Consider the following 27,500-nt stretch of genomic DNA (forward strand, 5'->3'; position numbering starts at 1 on the left):
TCAGCCAATCAGGAGCTGTAAAACTCCATCAGTACTCAATAGTGCTGTCAGGATTGACTGAAGATGAGCAGTGAAGAATTATTGCTGAAAAGGCATGGACACAGACTACGTTTACATGCAGCCAATAACCCGTTCAAAACCGGGATATTAGCAATAACCCGGTCGCGCACGGCCATGTAAACACCGGCAAAAACCCGGATATGCTCATATCCCGGTTTTTAAAAACCTGGGGTACCCCTTTTCTAACCCGAATATTTGGTCTTGTTTTCTTTCGGCATATCCCCATCAAAATGTGTGTTCTGTGCATGTTCTATTCGCAAGGAATCTTGGTCTTTTGAATCTTTGGATACAGGAAGAAGAATCGGAAATGACGCATATTGCGTCTTACGTCCAGACGCTAACCGTGCGTCGCCGTTTACATCGGGATATTGGCGACTGATTACACATTCCATGTATACAGGAGTAACTCTCTCTGCTCACGCATGTAAACGGGTTATCCCGAATGTTTCAGAAACCCAAATAGTGACCTTAACCCGACCATAACCCGAATTTTAACAGCATGTAAACGTAGTCACTGTTATTCTTGCGCCTGACCTTATTGAATATGCATTTGTAGGAGTTTCCCTTTCAGACACAGAATGTATGGCAGGAGAGTATTAAACTGAATCATGAATCACTAACATCTGCTCTTGTCAAATTACTGGTGTTTGTGTTATTATTTAACGCCCAAAAGAAAGCATGTCTTAAGCTATTTTGCGCCTGTGTCGTATCGATTTAATGTTATTTGTTCATATGTTGTCAGTATTTTTGCACTAATACTAATTTTTTATGATGTCTTGAAAGAGAAGAACACAAAACAACAGAAGTATTTCCAGTCTTTACTGTCACTCAAACTCATGTCGTGGCCGTCGAGAGCATCGCTGATCGCTCACAGTGTCAGAGAAATTCACTTAAAATGAATCAGCGGTTTTCCTCGATTGTCAGCTGTCCAATAATCTCTGACCTTTCGGTTCAATTACTCTCCAAACGAATGCTTCCCACACTGAGCCGCCGCTGATGGTGTGATGAACTTTACAGCGGTGTGTTTCCCTCCGCTGACTGATTCCTGAGATTAGACTGATGGGACGAGCGAGGCGCTTTCGTGTGTGTTTGTGTGGTTTTAAACTGAACTGCTTTTGTTTTTCAGCTCCTGAGTCCTCCGGATCTTCACCAGGGCTTTCAGAGGTAACGTACCGTGGCTTCTGTGTGTGTGTGCATGTGTAAGCGTGTTCGGCGGCGGCCGACCTGCTGACGGAGGGCAGGTGTAGTGCCTCAGCAGCAGAACCGTCTCACACACACACACACACACACACACACACACACACTGTCTAGTTTGCTGATTGTGAAATCATTGTGCTGAGCCTTTGTTCTCTCTAAATCTTGAGCATCCAATCAGAACCGCCGCTGAGCTGTGACTGACAGTGATGAATGCCCGCCCCGATCCAATCAGCTCTGTTAGCACGAGCAAAGCATGCTGGGAGCATCTCGACAGAGTCGCTGGCACGTCATTAATACAAACTCTGAGGAAACAAACAAAGGCAAACTGAAGTGTTTTATCCACCTACAGCAGGATCCATCAGTGCAGAGAAACTCGCTCAGACATCAGCTCATTCTTCACATGGCTGGCAGACAGCGTGTGTGTGTGAGTGTGTGTGTGTGTGTGTGTGTGTGTGTGTGTTTGGATTGTATCACAAGCTTCTCTCACAATGATTTTGCCTGTGAAGAAAAATGAAAAGCACAGAAAAACAAATCAGAGTTGCAGGAAACATCTGCCAGGTTTCTTTTTATGTGTGATTCCCAAAGCTTGCTTTATTTGCCAGAGCAGCTAAACACTAACTGAACTACATAATAGAAATAGTTTCATGTAATTTTATTTTATTTATTTTTTTCTGCAGCACTTCTCAAAACTATAAGCGATATTTGTGGAAAATGTCCATTATTGTTTTGCAGTGAAAACCCGTCAGTGATGATGAAGTACTTATTGAACTAGTGTTAGTGACAGTAATGGTTACTTCTAGATGTTTCCTGACATCAGCTGTTTAGTCAAAAAAAAAAAAAAAACTTTAATAAGTCCACTGGTAAATCAGGCATTATGTGGACTAGCAAATATGCACCCCATATTTCAATATATGGTGTATATATAGTAGTTAAATGCTAATAAATAAATATAAACAAAAACAAAAACAAAAAAAAAAACACTTGAATTTTATGTTGTACTTAATATAAATGAGTCATTCATGTAAATATTGATAAAACCAATTATCGGTCAATTTCTAAAATTGTCTCCCATTTCCTGGGGTTAACTTAACCTGTTAAACATCATAAGACATTTACCAAGCTGTTCACATTGAGAAATAAATCAGCAGCTGTACCATGAAGCCGGTTTAGCTGGCTAGCCCGGTAAGATTCAGTTTAGTCTCTCTATATTTTCATATGTATAAACTACACAGATAGAGCAAGATCATTTATTTTATTTGTCCTCCATTTTTCATATGAAATTTAAATTTGTCATATTCTTCAATCTCTTAACCTTTGGCAAAACCTTTAACTTTTAGTTTTGAATCTCGCTGGGTCTCTCGCCAGAAGTAAATCAAACTTGCTTTCTGTTGGAAGGCTTGTGATTGGCTGTTCGCCAGTGATGTCACACGTTCATGTGCACGCGCTCCACAAACTCAGGATCAAAACCTGAGTTTACAAAGAAAGTTGGATGAACAGCATCATGGTACCAACAAAGCCGCATTGGAGAGTTTTGGTTTTATCAACTCAAAACTAATCCTGTAAGACCCCTGCTCTGGGGTGGGTTATGTTCTGGTTTAGAGAACTCAAACTGACATTTGCTCAATCAGCTTCAAGCTAAGTGACACATCTCTGATACAATAAAGCCACTCCCCCCGTTTCTCTTAATCCAAATTAAAGGACGCTACTTAGCAAAACATTGTTAAAGATAAAATTGTCTGATTTTATAGATAATTCTTCTTTATAATTATTTTATATGATTGTTATGATTATTATACCCTTAATACATTACACAAGCTAGCTTAGTTTAATAGTAATTATTAAGCTTTTATTTTAAATTAATATACAAATATGAATAAAATGCAATATAAATGTTTTAGAATCAGAAGCTTTAAACAAGTCTACATATGAGCTTATATTTTAAAATGTTTTATACCTATAAATATTATTAACTCTATAAACTAACGTTACAGCTTTTACTTGCACTTATATGGCAAGATGTTTTCTTTAAGTTTTCCTCTTTGATTGATAGATTGTTTCATCTTGTAAATCTGTTTAAATTCTTCATATTGTTTGATCTTTGACTCTATCACAAGAAGTGAGTCACAGTATCAAGGCGTGTGATTGGCTGTTCATTACTGATGTCACACGTTTATCTACACATGCTCCATTAACTCGTGGGATTGGTTTAAGATAGGTTTGGGTAGATTTAGTTATAGTTAGGTTCAAGTTAGATTTAGTCATGGTTAGGTTTATTTATACCTGTGTATGAGACGTCCTGATTAATCTAGTGAATAAAGAGAAAGAGAGAGAGTGTTATGACCTCCAGGCATCATTAGTAGATCTCTCTGCTCCGTCAGCTCATGTTAGACACCACACACACTCTATGCCATGTGTTGTACTCCATATGAGACTACAGTACTCTTCATATTCCAGTCACACACACGAACACAGCATCACAAGCTGGTGAGGAATCTGACTCATGACCTCTGAATGTCTGTAATCGCTTTCTCAAACACACGCCTTACTTCGGCGAGAGGGATGTTTGTGTAGTTACAGCATTGACCTTGGACCCTCTGACCTTTGACCCCGCAGGCTGTGAAATAGGCTTCATGTGTGTGTTTCTGTGTCTCTCTGATAAAGCTCTGCATTCATGTCACTATGATTCAGATCAGATTGTTTGGTTTTTGATCTGAAAGCGTGTGTTTGCGGAGCAGAAATCAGGGGGTTGTTCGGGCTGTGAGTTCAGCTTCCCCCTCAATAGGCCCAATTTATGTTTTAATTACTGGGATTCACCCAGCCAGAGTTCACACACACACACACACACACACACACACACACACACACTCACAAGCTGGTGGTGGGGTTGTTGTCGTATTACTGAATTATAATGTGGTGTAAGCGTTCTTCCTGCTGGAGTGAGATGAGCTGTTTAATACCTGCTGCAAGACTTTATTAATGAGGCTTTAATCTGACCAGCACGTTTGTGACGCCGAGCTCATAAATATCATTGACAGCCGTGATTAGACCTCATCAATACAGCCTATAACTCTCAGTGCAATTAACAGAACCAACCTGTGTGTGTGTGTGTGTGTGTGTGTGTGTGTGTGTGTGTGTGTGTGTTCTGCTTTTGTTGCACACTGTATTCACTCATGAAGTCATCAAACTGACTCAAACACACTAAGACACACAGCACAGGTGAGTTAGATACTTCATGTGTTTTCTCTGATTGTGAAAAGAGCAGGTGTAAATGCCCGGATTTCATTTGATTGCTCAAACCATATCAGAATGTATTTGATCTTGAAATGAGTTGATAATGAATTAAATGCAGTGCTCATCTGTTGCTTTCGTTGAGGCAAACTCCTTTAAATTTGCATATAGCATGGAAGTGAAGACCTTATTTATATCCATTTTGCAAAGACACATTGATGTGGCCAAGTGTAAATGGAAATGTTTTGACAAATCATATAGCCATCCAATCAGAGAAAACCCATGAAGTGACCAGCTCTAAACAGGCCCATAGAGAACTATACTTGAGAAATACAGCTCATATCATAAATTAACTAATATAATGGTGAAGTGTTTATTTATTTGCAGTTAGCAGTGTGACGTCCTGAAGGCAGCTGGGGTTAGTGTCTGTATGAAGTGGTTTCCAGAATAAAATGCTGTTTATTTTCTCAGATGTTTAAACATCCAAGATGTTATTAAGAAATGCAATATAGAAACAATATAAAAGCCATTTTCATTTTAGAAGTCACTTAAATTAATCAAACAAACAAACAAATAAATAATTTATTTTATAATAATGATGATAATAATCATAACTGTCGTTGTTGTTTTACTGCCCAAATTCCGCAGTGATGCCCCATCCCATAAGTCTTAGTTTTGTTTTTTTTGTTTTTTACTAGTTTGCTATAATATTCAGAGACACACAGCATACATAAACATGGCTTAAACAGTCCATTTTTAATGAGAATGATTTCAATGACTTTTATGGTATTTATAGTCAAGATTTCTCTGTCATATTTTCCACCGTGAGTTTGCTGCAGTGCACTGTGGGCAGAGGACTGAGTGTTTAGCGTGATGGTCTGTGATGTGTGTCAGTGCTGTCTAGCTAGGCGGCTCACTGGAGTCTTTGTGAAAGGAGAGAGGGTCGTCTGAGACGTCCAGCGCATCAAACACTGGGAAACTGATGAAAGTCTGGAGGCTGATTTATATTTTAAAAAAATAAAAAATCTCTTTCTTTCGGTGAGAGAGAAGCGACAGATTGACGTTGCGGCTCTGAGCTGTAAAATAGAGGGAAGAGACACAATATATGTGATCAGTCAGAGAGAAAGAGCGCTGGACAGAGAGAACTGTGGGAGTCTGAGCCCTCGATTCATTACCACGGGATCCCTGAAACACTGCAGCGTGATCAGACACGTTCACCTTCATCACCAGCATCATGACTGACATTAACATGGTCATCATTTCCAAACCTGGATGGGTTTCTTTATTTTCTGAAGAAGCTGCTGGCCAAACGGTGGCTTGTAGCCATTGACTTATATTTATTATAATTTTTTTTTTTTTATTATTATATTTTTTTTTTTTGTATTATTAGGTTCTTCAGATTAGGGCTGCACATTTAATGTGATTGTCATGGACATTATGTTAGTAAAGCCAGTTCTGTAATCAGCAGTAAATCATCATCACCTGCTTTCAGATGGAGCAGCATTTACTACAAAGAGCCGCAGTTCACTGGCAAGTTAGGCCTGGTTCACACGGGACGATTTTAAAATTGTCGGCCGATTTTCCAAACCTGAGAGACCCCACACACAGCGATAAAAAATCACGGGTCTAACAGTTTTGGTCGTTCCGTGTGTGGTGTGCAGCCACACGGCAATATCAACACATCACACACGAACCGATTTGACTCCCGAGCATTCCCAGGTCAGACGGGAAATCTCGCAAAATCCCTCGAGATCAAACGTGACTTTAGAGTAAACAATCATGGCGGACGAAGAGGATGCAGTGGCCATAGTTTGTGCTTTGTTTTAGCAGAAAAAAAAGCATAAGAAAAACAAGAAAAGGCGATGGTCAAAGAGGTGGAGACAACGCAAGCGTGAACTATACTTGCTATATCATAATATGGAGATAAGTTGTTGTTTTATCTCATAGAAATGTTGTTACGTACTACACAGATTAATAACCGTTGAAATAAACGTTCATATATTCGTTTCCATGTACTCTGGTGGACTGCAGTTGTGGATGTAGTTATGCCCATCGACTTTATTTGTATTTGTTATATTATATACGCTGGCTGTTTTGATTTTGTTTCTCAGTACTTCCTCACCGCCTCGTCACCTCGCTTTCTGATTGGCTACACGCCACAGTCCACAGGCTGCGTGATTTTTTGTCCTCGGGGGACACCACACACGAGAAGAAATCGTGCCAAATAAATCCAACATGTTGGATATCCCCGATTTGAGATCGGAGCGGTCCCGACATTCTTCCGAGCAGAGGAGAGCAGTCTTAATACACCACACACGGCAGGAATATTTGATCAGATTATTTTACGATAATCGGAGCATCCTAAGATTGTCGGAAGGGGTGAATCGGGGCTAAAATCGGCCTAATTATCCTGCCGTGTGAACAAGCCTTTACGCAAAAAAGCCATATAAAAGAAAAAATACGATAAACCATGTATTGTCATAGTCGTTTGTTTATTAGTAACATTGAATCAATTAAAGCAGTTAAATCTTCTCTTTATTCAGCTGCAGCGATTTCCTGGGTTTCTTCTTCAGGTCATATTTTCAGACACCCCCCCCCCCATGCCTTCTGATGGAGATTTACTGCTGATCACAGAACCGTGCTTCTCTGAAAGATAGGCATGAAAATCACAGCTTCTGTTGAATCAGTATTTCGATTCCATTTCAATTAATTGTGAAGCCCTACTTCAGATAATAAAAAAGGTAAGAAACAGATAATTCTGCAAAAGAAAGTTATGACAAACACTTGATGGGGTTTAAAGTGAGTTAATGCAGTTACTAACAGGTGCGGTTCTTCTTCAAAATGCTTTTTGACAATAATTCACGTAAGGTCGTAAGAAAATATTTTGTTGTATTTTTATAGTAAGGCTAGTAATAAGACTTGTTTAGTAAAAACAACAGAATCACGAATGGGGCAGTTTTGCCAGTCCAAACACGAGAAGGATTGTTTAGGAGTGAGTTTAGGAGTGAGGAGGTGACAAGTGCCATAAATCAATCTGATTAGCCTTCTCTAAAAACACACATGACATGGCCATGACATATTTCATAAAATTCAATTTTACAGATTCGATTATGAAATTTCAAATGAAGCATTGATAGGCTTTTAGCTTTAGCTACACTGTGTTTCTAAACTCATATCCTACATCAACAATTTTTTTTAATACATTTAACTAAATGAGCCAATGCACATTGGCATGCACTTATTGCATCCAGCTGCCGCTGATCACTGCGTGAGTATAAGAAGGCAGCAGGTGCAATGCATTCCAGTTTTTTGCTGAGGAGCCAGGCCGGGGACCCGGCAGCTCAGCGGCGGTACAGCAACCATGGCGATGGGACGTGGCATCTCCGTTCCCTCCTTCAGGGAATGAGGGTTACCATACGTAACCGAGATGTTCCCTTTCAGTCGGTCACTCTCGACGCCAAGACAGTGACCGACGAATATGGGATCCATGTCAAAGCGCCATGGGTGCTGCCCCTTCCAGTGCCCTGTGCGAGCTGCCTGCGCCACTATTAGGTAACCTCCTGGCCCCTCTAAGGAACCTGATGATGAGGTCATGCTTACCCAAAGACTTCCCATTCACGGGGTCATGGTACACAGCAGTAACAGCAACCTGGACTTTGAGGGTGGAGGGAGACAGCCTTCGCTCCAGCCCTTGCTGTAGAAAGGACAGCACGACCGCAGTCAGGCATCTTCGGGGGTCCTCTCGGCGAGAAGAACACCACTGGAAGAACAGGTTCCACTTCAAGGCGTAAGCGTGTCTCTTAGACAGTGCTCTTGCCGAAGTGATGGTGTTTGCTACCTCTTGGGGTAGGTCACCTAGAACCACCGCGTCCCATCCAGGGACCAGACATGGAGTTTCCAAAGGTGCCCCATCTCTGAGTCAATAGATCCTTCATCAGAGGAATTGGCCAAGGAGGGGCTGTCCCAAGGAGCACAAGTTCGGGGAACCAGGTCTGCGTGGGCCAATATGGTGCTACTAGCAAGACTTGCTCCTCGTCCTCCCAGACTTTGCACAGTGTCTGTGCGAGAAGGCTCACTGGGGGAAACGCATACTTGCGTAGGTCCCGCGGCCAGTTGTGTGCCAGTACGTCCATGCCGAGAGTTCCCTCGGGCAGGGAGTAGAACAACTGGCAGTGAGAGGTCTCTGGAGCAGCAAACAGTTCTACCTGAGCGGCTCTGAACCGCCCCCAAATCAGCTGGACCATCAGGGGATGGAGTTGCCATTCTCCCAAGAGACCATCAGGGGATGGAGTTGCCATTCTCCCAAGAGCATTGCTTGAGACAGCTCGTCGGCTGTACAACTGAGCAGTCCTGGAATGTGAACGGCACAAAGTGACCTCAGAACCTTCTGACTCCAAAGGAGGAGGTGGCGGGCGAGTTGCGAGATGCGACGAGAGCACAGACCACCTTGTCGGTTGATGTACGCAACAGTCGCAGTGTTGTCCATTCGGACCAGCACATGCTTGCCTCGTAAGAGACCTTTGAGACCGTTCAAGGCAAGGTGCCCTGCTAACAACTCTAGGCAATTGATGTTCCACTGCAGCTGCGGGCCCGTCCAAACCCCTGAGACTGCATGCCCATTGTACGTGGCCCCCCAGACGGTGGTGGAGGCATCCGTGTAAACCATAGCATGCCTGGAGATCTGCTCTAGGGGCACCCCTGCCCAGAGATATGCAAGATCTGACCACGGAGTTAGGGTTTGGTGACAGGCCGGTGTAACTTAGACCTGGTGAGTGCCGCGCTTCCACACCCACCTCGGGACTCGGCCATAAAGCCAGTGCTGGAGTGGTCTCATATGTAATAGGCCGAGTGTTGTAAGTGCCGCCACGGCCCCCATATGCCCCTGGAGCCTCTTAAAGAGTTTCAGTGGGACCACTGTCCTGCTTTTGAACGTATTCAAGCAGGCTAGCACCGACCGCGCACGTTCCTCTGTGAGGCGTGCTGTCTGTTCGACCGAATCCAACTATATACCGAGAAAAGAGATCCTCTGCCACGTAGTTGAGAATGCGAACACCCTGCTCTCTAAGAGGAACGAGAGCTGCCTTCGTGGCTTTCGTGAAGACACGGGGAGACCGGGACAGCCCGAAGGGAGGGACCTTGTACTGATATGCCAGTCCTTCGAATGATATGCCAGTCCTCCCACAGTGGGGCAGTGAGGTGGAACACAGGGACCCAACTCGGGCGGCTTGTGAGCCTGCCGGAGTGTGGTGCGAGTGTGGGGTGCAGGGCTCACCTGGTTCCACGGGTTGGCAGAGGGTGCGTGAGTAGGGCCTTTGTTGATGCTCTCGCTCCACCGACGGGATTCCTGAATACATGCACTTCCGGAAAGAAAGGCACTGGGGTGGGGCGCTGAGAAACAGCACACACCACCCCCGAGAAACCAATCATCCAGCCCGCGTGGGTTCGGGACGCGGTGGGGGATTCCACTCGAGCTCTACCCTCTCGGTGGCCCGAGAAATCATAGCTGCCACTTCGGGATCCGACTCAGGCTTTGTCACCGTCCCAGAGGACGGTAGCGCAGACAAATCGTCATCCGACAGCTCTCCCTCTACTAAGATTGAAGCGAGATTGGAGCTTTGTGGCATGGTAAACCTTGACATACCAAAAGCTTTAGCTACACTATGTTTCTAAACTCATATTCTACATCAACTGTTTTTTATACATTTAAAAAATAGTTTTAAATATTTTTATTTTTGTTTTTATGTTTGAGCTTATATATCTCTATTATCATAACAGTCTGAGTGATTCTGATTCCTGAACAGTAAACTTTGAAGTGTCAGCTTTGTGAACAAATGTTGATTATGTATCTAGTCAGCAAGAATCATGAGCAGAAACTTTTTTATTCTGTATGTAATTTCTGTCTCCATGCCAAAAATGGGAGGTGACTGGTAAGGGGTTAAATAACCTTTACTCTTTATTCTTACTCTTTATTTTTTTTTTTTTCGAACAACAACCAATAAAATAATAAAAATAAAAATAAAGTAAAATATGAACATACAGCAATTGTGTTACCACATAAACGCAATATCAAAAATAAAATTACATGTGTTCGAAAAGGAGCGGGATGAAGCAAAAAGCTTGTTATTTTCCAACCCCTTATATAACCATACACAATTCCATCATATGAATTATCCCACCACATACAACATATCCTTATTACACAACAACCATTAAACAAACACATTAAATTAAAAAAAAAAAAAAAAAAAAATCTTATAATCAATCTTTTAACCCACCCTCATTATTCTTGTCCCAACTCATAACCTTTGACTCAATGGTTCTTCTATTCCCATGGGATCATTGTGAAGAACCTTTTTAGTACCTTTATTTTTAAAGGGGTCATATGACGTTGCTCAAAAGGACATTATTTTGTGTATTTGGTGTAAAAACACACACTATTTACCACATACTGTACATTATTGATGCTCCTCTATGCCCCGCCTTTCTGAAATGCGTCTATTTTTACAAAGCTCATCGTTCTGAAAACCAAGGTGTGCTCTGATTGGCCAGCTATCCAGTGTGTTGTGATTGGCTGAATACCTAAAAAGTGTGATGGAAATGTTATGCCCCTCATCATACTGTGATGCTGTCTCCCAAAAACCAATAAAACCCATTTCAATGAGTCATTTGTTGCATCCAGCGGAGACATAATTACTGATTATAATGACTTATACTGTCTTTTTACACTATGTGTTATGTTGCGTATCATGCTGCGTAAACATAAAACCATGTCTGTATTTGTGATCTGAGAAATAACAAACAAGAAGCACTACTCTACACTGCTCAAAACTCACGTTTGAAACATCATTGGCACAGTCTTTAAATAGGTAAACGTACTTACAGACTGTGAGTCAGAAGTGTCAGACTGTCCTCGTAAAGTTGGAAATGTCTCACTTTATAGAAACAGACACCGGCATTGTAGGCTACTCTCATAGGAGAGACTCCTTCATTAAATGTGCTGCACAGATCTGAATATTTGGGTTGAACTGTTGAAAATACAACTTAACCACTGATTTCTAGTTGTGTCCTCTTTTGGAAGACCAAACTAAATAGTTTTGCTTTCACAATGAAATAAACAGCATCTCCACAACATGGCGGCCGTAACAGCGAGAATGAAAGTTACGGATACTTTCTTTGCATGAATATTGGAGGCATTATGCCAATCTTCCCTCTTCGTGATGTGGGGGCGTGCTAGAACGAGGTGTTTTAGGAGGGAGTGGATGACTCTTAACTTTGATAAAGAATATCTCTTTGGATTTGAGACTTTAGTCTTTGCAACTTTACAGATCTTCTTTATGCACCACGAGCGTGTAACTCTCCAAAGAGAAGGGGAAACTTGAAATCATAAAGCCCCTTTAAGAGTGTGTGGAAGTCAGTGGCTCCCAGTGAGTCTCTCCAGCACTTCTGCAGCATTAGAATGCATTTCTCCATCTTTCTGTGGTCCGGTGTCAGAGCGACTCTGGAAGCTGTCATAGCTGGGCTGAGCAGCGACTGTCTCTCGTTACGCACGGTGATCTGTCTCCTCGACAACTGCAGCTGTCACCATGGAAACTGTCAATCAATCGCATCGACAGCTGGAGAGAGCGAGTTACACTAATATGGTAAAATCTGCCAGAACTGAAAGCCTTTTACTTCAAACTCATGGAAAGCTTTCCAAACCAGTTCTCCTTTGCTGTTTTTAAACCTGTTTGAGGGTAGTCAACAAAATTCACATCAATGAATTTTACTTTTAAGATAATTAAGTTTCGCTGCAAATTGTTGTTTCCTGTAGGCCTAATCAAATTAGGCAGATGTGATCAAAAGTACACAAGAAAAAGAATATAACTTAGTTTTATTAATTGGTATGCTTCCAACAAGGCTTGTTTATTAATTGAATCATTAATTTATGGAGATGTGTTGCTCTTGTGTGATGAACAGTTCTGGTTCAGAATCTGGGCCCAGAAGCAAAACTAGTTGAGAAGCAGTGAAGCACACCTTTTTATTATTTTATTATTTATTTATTTCTCGTTCGTCATGTTTAGCATCACTCTAATATGTAGTCAATGTTGCTGTATTAGCATTAGCTTTAGAAAGAGCTAATTAGCATTAGTCTGTCAGAGGGCATTTATTTCTTAGCTGTTCTGTGTTAATATTCTCTTTCCACTTTTAGATAAACTCTGCACAATGGTTTGCATTCTGGTTCATTTGATTAATCTCAGAAGCCGTGTCCATTATTTTAAACTGATAATCGAACAGAAGCCACTGTCAAGATTTATCGTGAACATACAATAAAAAACAGCAATTATTTTCTGAATCCATCAGTGACAGAGTTTATATGAAGACAATCAGATTTTGCAGAATTGTCGAATATCTGTTGCATAACATTTTAATCTGGAACCACAAAAAGCTAAATAACCATTTCTTCAACTTTGGCCACATTTGTGTGATTGCTTTCTTTACTTAAATGACTCTAAAAGATTTAGAATTGCTCCTTTCTGTTAAATGGTCGTCACAATAAATCTATCCTGCATTTTTCTACTTATATAGGCTTTGAAAATTATGTAATATGTAATTATTTTCACACAAATCATGGGTGACCCACTCTTTTAATATGAATTATGCTAGAATTTTAAAAGAATGTTTTTACACATACTTTCAATACTAGATGAACCTGATTTTAGTCTCATCAGTGTGTGTGTGTGTGTGTGTGTGTGTGCGTGTGTGTGTGTGATCTTGTAATAACTGATGAATCAGTCTCTCATGATGAGCTAGTCTATTATGATTAACCGCAATTTCCAGATTTTCATAATTATCATCAGCTTTTACGCTACAGAACTAAACTGTCAGCAAGACAATATATAAAAAAAGTATACATTTTGATGAGAATATTTGACACAAAAAGTGTAGAAAATATTAGTTAATGGTTATAAAAGCACAATATTTTGGTCACTGTAATTTACGTCAGAAAGTGAAGCAAACTGAATGAATCAGTTAATAAAACTATCAGATGAAAGTACACATGAAGTGCTGATAGATGAAGACACATTGTAAACAGTTTATTGTTGTCTGTTCCTCGTTCTGCTGCAGTACAGCTTCATGTCTGATTGTCATGTCACGTGTCTTGACTGTTGAATGCAGCGTGTCGTGTAAAACAGCACACTGCATCATGGGAAAGAACATGTGACATGATGGAGCAGTATTAAACGTGAGATGTCTGTCCGTTTAAGTGTTAGTTTCTTAAATAATCCGATGGCGGTGCCTCTGGCTTGTCGCCGAAGGCTTTTCCCCGAATGGAGCAACGAGTCAAGCGTCAGCGTCACCAACACGACCTCATCCTGGGATCCATCTGACTCTAATGCCTGCCATCTGATTCTGTCTGAAGTCATGATTTGACATGAAGATCTGTAACGTCAAGCGTCTGGTCTCGGCTCAGATTCTCTGGGATGGGAGGCGTTTCTGAATCACACACTGCGAGAGAGTAATGTCCCTCCGTGAACACATGTGACACGCTGTGATCCGCTAGAAACACTGCGCTGAAGAGACAGGAATCAGCGTTCAGGAGCTAATCAAAGAACACGCTGTCTTCTGCGTAAACACTTGTGATATAAAGAGTGCTGTGATCTGGTCTCTAGATAACTTGGGTTCTTCCTTCAATAAACACTACCAGTCAAAGCTTTAAGAAGTCTCTTCGGCTCACCAAGGCTGCATCTATTTGATCAAAAATACAGTAATATTGAGACATATTATTCTAGTGTATAACATCTGTTTTCTGTGTGAATCTGTGTTAAAGTGTAATGTATTTCTGTGATGCTCCGCTGTATTTTCAGCATCATTCCTCCAGTCTTCAGTGTCACATGATCTTCAGAAATCAGAATAATATGATGATTTACTGCTCAAGAAACATTTCTTCTTCTTCTTCTTCTTCTTCTTATTATTATTATCATCATCAAAAGCTAAAACAGTTGAGTATTTCCCCCAGGATTATATGATGAACAGAAAGATCAGGCTTGGCAAGAAGTAGAGGCTTCTTTAAAAACATAAAAAGAAATCTTCCTGTTCGAAACCCTTTGAGTGCTGTTTTCTCTTGCAGCAGGTGAATCACTCGAAGAGTAAAGTTAATAGTGCACCTCTCCTCAACAAGACGCACGATTGGAGCTATGAGCAATGATAGTATTGATTCCTGCCTCAGAAAACAAGACTAATTAATTACTTTTTTTGAGAGCAACACAGTAATGTGACAGGTTCCTCAGCGCTGATGGTGAGTAATCAACTCTGGGTTTAATCAGAGACTCGTCTTGGTGCCACAGTGTCTGGATCATGATACCTGTTTCATCTGAGCTGCTCGGCTTGAGATTTGGTGGAAGAGTTTGTGAATACGTTCCAGATCAAGACCGCGCTCTACTGCAGGATGGCCTGCCTTTACAAACACAGTGATAAAGATTTGGGTGTTTGAATGAATCACGCAGTCAAACGACGCTTCATTACTGGAGCTATTAGTCTCCCGGAGGGGCCAATACTTCACGGACACACGTCAACCTTGAGGTCGTTCTAGGGATCCAGAAATACAGCTGTGTGTCCAAGCTGACCCAGTGCCACTGCGTTGTACCAATGAACATTTTTTGTGTTGGTGCACCAATACACAGCTATCTGTCTTATTCCCTTCAGGATTTAATGCATTCCCACAGATTCAAATCCACTGAAATCCTGCCGCTCGGCCGTTGATTGAACAGCACACTCCTCAACCTTCGGTAAACATTGCAGTAAATAAAATCAAACCGTGCCACTCCGGAGCTTCTCTCCTTGGACTCGAAGCCAAGTGTTGGTACTGACGCCTCACCTGCATCCATCAGCTCAACAGACGGCTCCTGTATTGACCTCCGAGAGCCCCTGAACGACAGAGTTCGTTCCTCCGCTCTCATTCATCAGACACAGGGCCCTGCTGTATGAGTCGAGCCAGACCCCGGATACTCCCAGATTCCCACTGTAAATCCAGCCGCGTCCTGCAGTCTGTTACAGTCAGAAGAGAGGACGGCAGAGACATCGCTCTCAGACCCAGGCTGATGTGCTGTAAAGACCGTCGCCAGACACCTAAAGACACGACTCGACCCTCCAAGACCCTGCTTACACTACTGCACCAGTGTAGACGAGGACCGTTTTCAGAGTAGCTTTACACATCAGTGGGTACAACACTGAGAGAGAATGTGTGCCGCCACGCCATCGTTTTCACAAGTCTCCGGCTTGGTCAGTTTTCCCTAGAGATTTCAGTCTAAACAGCGTTCTGCAGCGTTTTCAACAGTCTCTGTTTTACAGGGTCTAAAACACTGAAGTAGTGTAGACGTCAGACATGACCATAGCTACACTTATGCAGTTTAAAATGAAACTGTAGCCTGAAGTGTTTTAGAGAGTCTCCGTCGTCAAACTGAAGCGTTTGCTGGTTGAGGTGGGATCGGGATCATGTTGAAATAAGAGGGTGCATGTGATCTCTGGACACTGGTCACTCTGGGCCTCCTCGGGGAAATAGGACTCAAGGAAATCACAAATATTAGCATTTGTGTCCGCCGAGGTACACGCTGTGTTAGTGTTTCTCAGCGACTCGTCCATCTGGATCCGGAGATTCGGAGAAGCTATTTCCCACGATATTGCATCAGTAAATTAAACACTTAAACTGCTAATTCAGATACAATCTTACAGCCTTACAGAAGGCAAACAACATCATCCAGACTTGTCGCCATCACAGTCTAATGTTATCAGGAGACTGAATCATGACAGACAGTGTATTTTCTGTCAGTACTACTTGTCTTTATGGGGCTTCAACTAAATGAATTGGTTGAACATCAGATTCCAGTGAACGTCTTGCTTCAGGTTGGGACTTGTGCTTATAACTCAAAACTTGTAATAGATTACTCATTACTAGTTACTAATTATTACATTGCTTATTACTCACAGCCAGCAGGAATTAGCTACATTACTTTCCCATTGCACACCAACAACATTGAGAATGGTATAGCTTTTGCAGCCTGTGAATCTCTGAAATTCACGGATAACTGAAGACTTCACCTGACTCACACTGATGACAAGCTACGATTTCTAAACATCTTCAGTTATGTGAAAAACAGCACCAGAGTCAATCAGTTATGCATAGTTACATGCAAGTATCTCTAAGCCGAAGCATATAGTAAGGACATGAAGTTAATTAATATTATTATGTATAATTAATCTGTAACAGCTAGTAACATTTTGTGGACAGCACAGGAATATTTTAGTTGTAGAGGGAAACTTCTCCCTGTGCACATGGCAATAAAGGCTTTGAATCTCAGTAAGTAGTTGTAGTCCAGCAGCGGTCAGCCATGTCTTCTAGCTGGACGTGTGCTTGGGTTTAACCTGAGTCTGGCAGGATCTTCCCACCGAGCTGCTCCACACACAGTCTGTTGTTTGGCCGTGTCCCGAAGCGGTGGGCTGCACAGATTGTCTTTGGACGAGTTTTAGCAGAACACCTTCGCTGTGTGCCGGTGCCTGCGGGGCAGAGCTTCAGCTGCTGGAATGAGAAGTCCTTCAGTCTGTTTAATGATGCATTGGAAACACACACACACACACACACACACACACAGCTCCTGTCCAACTCTCCAGTGTGTGATTTGATAGCAGTATTTTTCTGAGATAGGATCTTTGTTGACGTGTTTAAACTGGGTCAGGACTAGCACTTGTCATCTCTCAGAACATATAGAGGCTTGCTCTGTAAATCCACACGTTAACTCTGCTGCGCCCAACAGGCCAGCGCTGGAACTGACTCCAGACTCACTCACACATACGCTCCTACACTTTTGTCTCTTCACTGACTGTGTGTTGCATTTACCTCTGTGCTGTTCCAGTCGGCCAGCTGTTTCTAATTCAGATTGATAACTGGATGAAGAGGGTGAGGATGAGGATGAGGATGAGGATGAGGATGAGGATGAGGATGGTCGTGTGGAGCTCTTTGAGTCCGTTCATTAAGAGCTTCATTAGTTAATGACAGTCTGTGTGTGTTTGGTTGTTGTTGAAGTACAGTAAACATGATCTGTACACTGATGAATGATTTATCGTGAGTTTTATAGTTTTATGAATGGCAGCATCTTCTCGTAAGCAGCTTGAGTTTCGGGTTCGAGAGGCTCTGACCCGCTTTTATGGCCCACAAAAGACACGGTGTTCACCTGAGGAGGTAACCATAGCAACAACAGACCACTCCAGTGCTTCCAGTCACAATCAGTGTTACGCTTTAATGGATTCACATGTCACGAAACGTAAAATAAGCCTTTACAAATATTATGGATGTATATTTTTTTTTCTTATTTTAGCTTGAAGACAATCTAAACATATTGAATTAATAATTCATAAATGAATAAATTAATGAAATAATGAATGAATGAATGAATGAGTGAATGAATGAATGAATACATAAATAAAAGTATTATTTTAAAATAATAACATTTTATTTATTTATATATTTATTTAAATATGACATATCATATAAAAGTTAGTATACACAAGAGCAAAATGTTATTACAATAAACAAAATTAATGGTTTTCTATTTTAATATAATTTAAAATATAATTTAATTCTGTAATTCTGTGCAGCTGTATTTTCAGCATCATTCCTCCAGTCTCCAGTGTCACATGATCTTCAGAAATCACAATAATATGATGATTTGTTATTAGAATTATAAACAGTTGTGCTGACAAATATTTTTTTTTTTTTTTTTTGGAAACTGTGATACCTTTTTCAGGATTATTTGATGAAGGAAAAATTAACAATCTAACAATCTAAATCTTTGCTATCACTTCTTAATAATTTAACACATACCTGACAAATAAAAGTTTTAATTTATAAAAAAAAAAAAAGAAAGAATAAAATTGTACTGACCCCAAACTTTTGAACTATAGTGTAATTGTTAGAAAATATTTATATTTTAAATCATGCCTTTCTTTTTAAATTTGTATTCATCAAACAATCCTGAAAAAATGAAAAATAAATAATAATAATAATAATAATAACAACAACAATAATAATATGAATAATAATAATAATAATAATAATAATCATAATAAATGTTATGTGTATGTATATATATATATATATATATATATATATATATATATATATATATGAAGCTGCACGACTGTTGCCAACATTGATAATTTTAGTAATAATTATAATATATATTAGAATGATTTCTGAAGATCATGTGACAGACTGTAGTAATGATGCTGAAAATACAGTGCTGCGTCACAGGAATAAATGAGATTTTAATGCATATTAAAATAGAAAGACGTTATTTTACTTTATAATAATATTTCAAAATATGTTGTTTTCCCTGCATTGTTATAAATTCAGCCTTGGTGAGCATAAGACACTCCTGTAAATGAATAACAAAATAATAATAAAAGAAAAAATACACACACACACACACACACACGCAAAACTGTTTAAATGTTCAAAACTCTTAAAAACAGCTGACGTCTGTGCTTGAGGGCGGGAAAAAAAGAGTTTCGTTGCGTGAATCGATCACGCACAAGCGCACTTATTAAAACTGAAAGCGCTCGAATAATTCTCCGGTGATTATCGCCGAGTGTTTGCGCCGCGCCGCGGTGACGTCACTCCGCGCTCCGTGCCTCTCCTGTGCTGCTCGAGCTAGAGCGCGCAGTCTCGCCGCACGCGCCTTCCGTTCGGCACGCGCTCTGCTCTTCTCCACGCGATGATCCGCTCGCTCTGCCGCGCGTCACTCAGGACACCATAGACGCGCGTTTAACTCCGCGCCGCGAGACAGAGAGAGAGAGACGCACGCTCGCGCTCTGCGCTTGGATTATCGCTGGATGTGAATAAACTCTGTTCAGCTGAACTCACACTACACCGCGATGAGGATGATGAGGATGAAGATGAGGAGCAGGTAAGACGCTGCACGCGCTCTCAACTCATTCTGGGCTTCTGCAACATGACGAACCACCCCAGAAGTGTGTGTGTGTGTGTGTGTGTGTGTGTGTATAACAGTGCACAAGTGTGTGTGAGAGAGGTGTTTGTTTCACATTGAAGTACAGAGTCTGGTGGTTTGGGCTCTTTCGGTGCACTCTAATACTACGAGACTCTCTCTCTATATGAGGCTCTTTTTTGGCGGATCTCTAGTTTTCTAAAGCCTCATGTCACTGCTGGATTAAACCCTCATCATGTCAGATTACACAAATCTCTCGGCGTGAGGGTTCGAGCGCTTTGACTCTGTCAGGTCGAGGTGCTCTTCATCGCTGAGGCTTTTCCTCGGTAGTGTCTTTTATTGTGTTCATGTAGAACGAAGCATCAATCAGACAAAAACAGTTCAGTCTTCCCTCTGTTTCTACATCTGTTTTGGTTTTGACTCAAACGTGTATGAGATGAACTTTAGATGGACATTCTGACCAAAAAACCACAAACCTCTGAACTCTGAGATAAGGTTTGACATGATCGCCCGTCTCTCTACCTCTCCCTCTCACTCTCTCTCTGTCTCTCTCCCTCTCTCTCTCTCTCTGTGTCTCTCTCTCTCTCTCTCCCCCTCTCTGTCTCTCTCTCTACCTCTCTCTCTGTCTCTCTCTCTGTCTCTCTCTCTCTCTCTCTCTCTCTCTCTCTCTCTCTCTCTCTTTCTCTCCGTCTGTTTGCTCGTGTCTGTCCGCTAGGGGCCCCTGAAGTCCCCACAGGAGCCGGAGGAAATGAATTGAGAGTTAATATCATCAGGAGCGACTGTAAAAGGGTTAAAGCGGCCGATAAAGGGGCGAGTCAGTGAGGTGATGAAAATGAGCTCAAAGTGCCCCCCGCTCATGTGTGTGTGTGTGTGTGTGTTCTGCAGTCGATCAGCACTTACAGTCTATTGGCTTCAGATATCTATGTTGGTTATGTGTGTGTGTGAGTGTGTGTGTGTTTCATACACACATGCCCAAGCAATCAGTTCTTGCCACTGCAGTCCAACATCCCACAATTAACGCTGTGGAAACGCCTTCGATTTCCAATCCCACTGCAGCTACCTTTGTGACTCAAGACAAAATAATTTGCTGTTTGGAGCAGAGTTTGCACTGAACTGAGGCTCAAAACAGATACGACGCCCCTGCTTCGCATATTTGGTTGAAACACGACCCGGGCGAGCCCCCAGCAGCTGGGGGTGTGTGTGTGTGTGTGTGCCGATCGTGGATATGAAAGGAGGAAACATTAGCTGTTGGAAATGATAAGGACAATCTGGAGCTGAAGAGGGCTTTGGTTGTCCGGTCCGCCGTCTCTCGCTCCGGTCATTTCTCTGCCGCAGGAGCGAGTTCAGTCCCCCGGCCGGAGCGATGGCTGGAGTCCCTCGGTGACATTCCTGACATGATGGAAAAACAGACGGCGGTGAAAGAACGGAGGGGGTGAAGAGGAATGCTTCCAGAAGTTCATGACTAGATCTACTGGAATGCCAAGGTTTCAAAAAAATCCACATGAGAGAGCGCAAGAGAAAGAAATCTATGAAAAAAAATGCAGCCTGCAATTATGGGGCGCCGACTTGTTTGAGAAAACCAGCGGAGTGCTCCAGCTTCTGGGAACGATCGGCCTGGAACGAAGCGATCTGCCAAAACGTCTTCAGGATCCAGTCCCTCGCACCTTTAACCGGCACACGTCCAGCGTCCAGCTCTTCAGAGCTCAACCCCGTCCTCACACAGCAGGCCTTTCTGCTCCGTCACACCGGCAAACACAACACGTTACGCTTTTACTGACCTTGCTACCAAATATGAGACAGAAATAGAGCTTTTGGCTGTAAATCTAATGAATAAATAATAAAAAATACAAATGTTACAAGAAACTGACTGCAGGTTTATTTTAAATGAAGTTTTGAAGGATTCAAATGAATTGTAGTTGAAAAGAGCATTTATTATCCATTGTATAATGAACAGATTTACACATTCAAATTAACATTTATGAATCATCTGACTTGCATTACATTTGTGAGCTGATTTTTTATGTTTTATTTTCTTTACAATTGTGTTGACATTTATATTCTCTTTTTATTACATTTAAATGTGTTTCTAACAGTTATAATTACATTTACAGTAACTCCTTCATGCAATGGTTTTCTCAGTGGCATTTCTAAAGGATAGACCGACATATAATATAATATAATAGAATAGAATAGAATAGAATAGAATAGAATAGAATAGAATATACTGCCCCCCACCCCCCACACACAGTTCTTAAATGAGAGAAACACATGCACTGCATTTTACTCATATTTCAGACTTTAATACGCTCATACAAACAGCTGTTTTCTTCTGTTCATTGTTTGTTTTAATTATAATTTTATTCATAATTAGTTTTTCTCCGTGGTTTGTTGATGGATGAGAGCTGTTGTGTGGTTTCACCTCTCTAAAGTTGTACACATAACAAAGCCATTATATCCATACACTGATGTTCTTCTGTTCGTATAAAAATGAGGTGTTTCTTTCACTTACGATCCCATGATTACTACTGATATCGGCCATGATCCTCCTCAGTGAAACCGCATGAGGAGAGAGGAGTGTATGGAGGCTTATTAAGGCTCCTATTAATCCTGTTTATTGGGAAAAGATCATTGAAAGAGACACAGTGTGACGGAGGAGAGAAAGAGGGACGATGAGGATCTAGCCGCTCGCGTTCGCCGGTGAAAGAACACAACAGTGACACTCACTTTCACGTTCGGTCTCTCCACTGAGATCAAAAGATGAAAGGACAGGATTGTGGACTTTCTCTTTTCTTTCATTATTTTCTTCTTTTTTTTTTATGAACTACAGTCCCATTAAGCACTGTGAATGATGAAATCAACCACAAATATTGGTACCAGCACTTCACCATGTTGAAAAAAAACAAAACAAAACTATATTGTGTGTGTGTGTGTGTGTGTGTGTGTGTGTGTGTGTGTGTGTGTGTGTGTGTGTGTGTGTGTATATATATATATATATATATATATATATATATATATATATATATATATTACAATTATTTAAAAAAATAAGAAGGAGAAGGATTTTACTCAACTACATTGCAAACCATTACTTTAAGGCTCAATATTTGGAATAAAATTTAATTATTATTATTACAAATTATTACAAATCTTTGGCATGACATATATTTAACGTATTGTATATAAACAAACTTTGTAAGTAGTCTGTGTTGTTTCTTTTTAATTTTATTTTTAATTCAGTTATGTCATTCATGAAGTGGGTGGGGCTGCTGAGCTCACTTCTCAGCATATTCTCTGATTGGTGGATTTGTCTTGAGGATTGTGGGTAATGTAGTTCTTCAGCTGAAATTCTTGAGTAAATGTGTCTGGACAGGTTTGTTGATCAGAATCAGTTTCTCTGCTACACTGAGTGTGGTGTGTGTTTTGTTTTTCAACTCCTCCCCCATTGGTCCTAAGCAGGTCAGGATGGACAGATGGTCTTCCTCCATCGATTTGTGTGTGTGTGGATCGGACGGTGTTAGACAGATGAGAGCAGCTGTTATCACTAATAGTGTTATGTTACAATGACTATATACTTTCCTAAAATACTTACACACTTCTACTACATAAAATAATTTACTGCTAAAAAAAAATTGGGGTCAGTAAGATGAAAAGCAACACTTGTATTCAGCAAGAATGCATTAAAAAAAGTGTCAGTAAAGGTATTAAAAAATCTATCTAAAATAGTAAGAAATCATTAGAGATAAATAAGAACATGTTTTCTGAGCAGTAAATCATATTAGAATGATTTCTGAAAATCATGTAACACTGAAGGCTGGAGTAATGATGCTGAAGTCGTGGCCTAATGGTTAGAGGGTAGGACTCCCAATCAAAGGGTTGTGAGTTCTAGTACCGGGCCGGACGGAATTGTGGGTGGGGGGAGTGCATGTACAGTTCTCTCTCCACCTTCAATACCACGACTTAGGTGCCCTTGAGCAAGGCATCGAACCCCCAACTGCTCCCCGGGCGCCGCAGCATAAATGGCTGCCCACTGCTCCGGGCGTGTGCTCACAGTGTGTGTGTGTGTGTGTGTGTGCATTTCGGATGGGTTAAATGCAGAGCACAAATTCTGAGTATGGGTCACCATACTTGGCTGAATGTCACTTCACTTCACTTGAAAATACAGCTGCACATCACAGAAATAAATGACACTTTAAAATAGATTCACATAGAAAACAGCTGTTTAAAATGGTTATAATATTACACAATTGTACTGTACTTTTGATCAAATAAATGCTGTCCTGCTGAGCAGAAGAGACTTCTTTTAGAAATGTTCTTTTAAAAGCAATGAATAATTTCATCACATCTCAACTAACAAATCCTGAAAGTTTGTGCAAAAACATCCCAGGATACGTATGTAACCATGGTTCCCCGTAGGGATCAAGTCATTGCATCCAAAAAAAAAAAGGCTATGGGATCACCCTTTAGTGTGACCAGCTCTGAATGATATGTGAAATCAGTCTCATGAATGGATGTGACATCATAGGTGGGTGACGTAGTGACTAGTAAGCTATAAAAGCATGTTAGGTGGAATGAGCATCAGCTTCTAGGAACGAAGCGAAGTCTGGAAGAGATGCTGGAAGTATGGCTTTGAGACACAGCATCTCGTTCCCTTCGGGGCACCATGGTTACATACGTAACCTTGGACGTTCCCCTTCAGGAACTCGAGCTGTGTCCGAAAACGCTACGGGAACGAGAATGCCCACACCGGAGCACAGCTAAGGCAAGAGAAATAAGAGCCGTGAGTGGCTCGCAGATCTAAACCATAAAATCTGATGAATGTGAGGGGCGTGGACTGTCCAGCTGCATTGCAGATGTCCTTTATAGACACACCTCACAAGAAGGCCTTGGAGGCTATCGTACTTCAGTTCGAGGGAGCCTTGGCTCTCAATGGTGAGGGGAGATCAGAGGACTCAACGTTTTAGGATAACATCCTGATTAGGGGTGCTCTGATCACGATCGGACCGATCGTTAATGCGCATCTCGTCATTAAAGCTGGTTCTCTAATCAGCGGTTAATTCCATCAGGTGCGTAATTTCACATAGAGCAGCGGTTACTACACAGAGCCGTTGTTAACTGAGAAGATGCGCCAAAAAACGCTGAAAATGAAGTGGATGAAAATGACGAGATGCGCATAACGATCGGCCGATCGTGATCGGAGCACCCCTAATCCTGATCAACCACTTTGCATAAGCTTCTTCTAGCCGGAGACCGCAGCCTCAGTGCACCGCAGAGGAAACATGTAACCACACTGTGTCTGCCCACTGAATGGCCTTCAAAAGGGCCGCCGTAGACTGTAATGGCCACCACGTAGACCCTCAGGGTGAAGTGGGTCAACCCTACAGAGAGAAGGGCCTGCATGAACTCCAGAACTGTCCCAGCTGGGTAAATAACTGGGTTGAACTGGCAGTCTTCGCACCAGGAGGTGAAAGGTTTCCATCTCAAGGTGTACAGTTTCCTCATGGAGGGAGTTCTGGAGGATGATCTCAGCAACCTCGGTTGAGATACCAGAATCTACGAGATGTGCCCCCTCAGTGGCCACTCCCATAACTTCCATAGCTCCGGGTGGGGATGGAATATTGTGTCCTTCATCTGTGAGAGGAGACCCCTCCTGACAGTAATCTCCCATGGAGCGCTGTCAAGGAGAGAAATCAGATCCGAGAAACATACTCGGCCCGCCCAGAAAGGGGCTACTAATAGAAGACGGACCCCATCCCGGTGTAGTCTCAGCAGAACTCCTGGGAGCAGAGTGATCGGGGGAAAAGTGTTCAGACAAAGCCTCGGCCAAGTCTGCACCATGGCATCCCGCCTCTGTGGAGCCAGATGAGTCAGAGAAAACCAAAGGGGACAGTGCAATAAGTCGCAAACAGATCCACATGACTAAATATTCTCCATATCTGCTTCACCACCTCAGTGAAGCTTCCATTCCCCCGGGCCTCGGCCCCTGCCTCAACAGGATGTCTGCTCCCATATTGAGATGCCCAGGAATGTGAACTGCTCTCAGCAAGAGGAGTTTGCCCTGGGACCACACAAAGATCTGGTATGTTAGTTTGTACAATCTGCGTGAGCACAGACCCCTTGGTAGTTGATATAAGAGACCACCGCTGTGTTGTCGGTGCGTAGGTCTAGGAGAAAGTAAAGCAGTGCTCGAAGCATGGCAAGCATCTTCAGGCAGTTGATATGCTATGTCAGATAGCGGCCACTCCACAGACCATGGGCAGGGTGGCCACTAATCACTTCACCCCAGCCAGTGAGGGACGCATCAGTCACTAGCATTACGCGGCGACAAGGAGCTCCAAGCACTGGGCCCTGAGACAAGATCCAAGATCTCCTCCACATGTCTAAGGCATGTAGGACATCCGCATGACCTTGAGCTTGCAAAGCGAGTTTCCCCTCGGTGAGAAGTCCTTGGTCTTGAGCCACCACTGTAGGGGTCTCATGTACAGCAGGCCAAGAGGTATCATGTTGGACGCAGCTGCCATCGGAGCCAGCAGTGTAGAATTATATCTCGTGACTGCGGTGAGGATCGATTCAATCAGGAGACATCTGTGCCTGAACCGTGGTCGAATCCTACACCATGGAGAAAGCACACCTTTCTTAGAATTAAGTCTTAACCCCAGGTCTTTTGATGAGCCATCCAGACTGATTGAGCTAATATCAACAAATCATAGCACCATATGGTTAAATCATGAAAGTGTGGGGTGAGAATGCAAGGCCAAAGGAAAAACCGGTATTAGTAGGCGTTTGGCCCCAAAAGCCAACTTCAGGAACTTCCTATGATGGGGAAGGATGGAGTATGCATCTTTTTAGATCGATTGTGACACCAGTCCTCAGACTTGATTCTCTGCTTTTAGTGCGAATGTGCTGAACTTCAGTCCCTTGACTGAGTGGTTCAAAAGATGCGGATTTAAAATAGGACGAAGGAACTCTTTATCCTTCCTTGAAATGGTGAAGTACTGGCTGTATGACCCGGACACCACTATGCGAGGAGGGACCAACTCTATGGTCTCCATCCTCAGAGGGTGTCTATTTCTGTTCCATTACCAGAGCCTGCTTGGGGCCCACCAGGGTGGAAAAAAACCCCTTTGAATTGAGGAAGAGGAGAACCGAACTGGATTCTGTGGCCTCTCACTACAGTGTGCAGGACCCACTGAACCATGTTTGCTAGTAGTTTTCACACTGCTAAATAGTCTACTAAGGGAACCAGTCTCTCGAGACTGACCTCTGGTGTAATCAGAGCTGCTGGCTCGGTGCCCTGAAGTGGCGGACCAGCAGGGGAGAGCTTAACTAGCTGCTAAAGAGAAAACCATGGATGTCACAAGCCTCTAAGCACCGCTACGTTTCCGGGCAGTAACTGAGAGAAGCACTCGCCGGAGACTGCTGGGCCCCAGAACATGGGCAGTATTGGCAGATTGATGTCCTGAGGGCACTGATGAGAGACAGGCACCGTTTAATGCAGTGTACACCACTCTTCCCCGTAGGGGCCTGCCCCCTGAGGTCCTGAGCCACAGCATCAGGACTCTCAAAGCTGAAGTCTCCTTATAAAAATGATGTCCCTCAGAGCCACGTCGTCTGCTAGGAAGACTCAATTGACCAGAGCCTGCTCAGGACAGGACCCAATGTAGCACACTTGGCAGGATGCAGGTTCAGAACCGCTCAAAGCCTTCAGCCTGGGAGCGCCACTCTGACTCTAGACTCTGCAGTGTTCGAGAAGTGACACCCCCAGAATGAGGAGATGGAACAAGATAGGTTGGGATTGCTCCACCCAGCAGCTCCTGCTGACCGCTTCAACCTCCTCAGAGGAAGAGAGGTAAATGTGCTCTTACTCAAATTTTATATCCCATGAGCTCCTGTATATCTAACCTCTCAAAGTGAGAAAAATGTCATTATATTTCTCAGAATTAAATGTCATCAAACAATCAGATGAGTAAACGCAGTCTGGGTTGAGATACAATTCATATAGAAGTGATATATTTAACTTCTCATAGTCCAATAAATGGC

The 27,500-nt window shown here is 42.3% G+C and overlaps 3 protein-coding genes across 39 annotated transcripts in view; 1 reads left to right on the forward strand and 2 right to left on the reverse strand.

The window, feature by feature from the left end:
* Positions 1-27,500, reverse strand: part of LOC127962387 (histone H2B) — a 966,021-nt gene that overhangs the window by 525,613 nt on the left and 412,908 nt on the right. The window lies entirely within an intron of this gene.
* The window catches only part of LOC127962369 (histone H3-like), a 931,300-nt gene that overhangs the window by 524,165 nt on the left and 379,635 nt on the right, over positions 1-27,500 (reverse strand). The window lies entirely within an intron of this gene.
* LOC127962334 (receptor-type tyrosine-protein phosphatase delta-like) overlaps positions 1-27,500 on the forward strand; it is a 398,656-nt gene that overhangs the window by 222,466 nt on the left and 148,690 nt on the right. For 33 of the 36 annotated variants that reach the window (XM_052561877.1, XM_052561880.1, XM_052561892.1 and 30 more), the window contains exon 7: positions 1,187-1,224. The exons of 1 other annotated variant lie outside the window; for it this stretch is intronic. The gene's annotated coding sequence lies outside the window, so the exon portion shown is untranslated. Of the gene's footprint in view, positions 1-1,186; positions 1,225-19,177; positions 19,425-27,500 lie in introns of those variants that run through there. 2 more of the 36 variants (XM_052561879.1, XM_052561897.1) reach the window with 2 other exon arrangements.

Source organism: Carassius gibelio, chromosome B7 (genome assembly GCF_023724105.1).
Source record: "Carassius gibelio isolate Cgi1373 ecotype wild population from Czech Republic chromosome B7, carGib1.2-hapl.c, whole genome shotgun sequence".
Lineage (NCBI taxonomy): Eukaryota > Metazoa > Chordata > Actinopteri > Cypriniformes > Cyprinidae > Carassius > Carassius gibelio.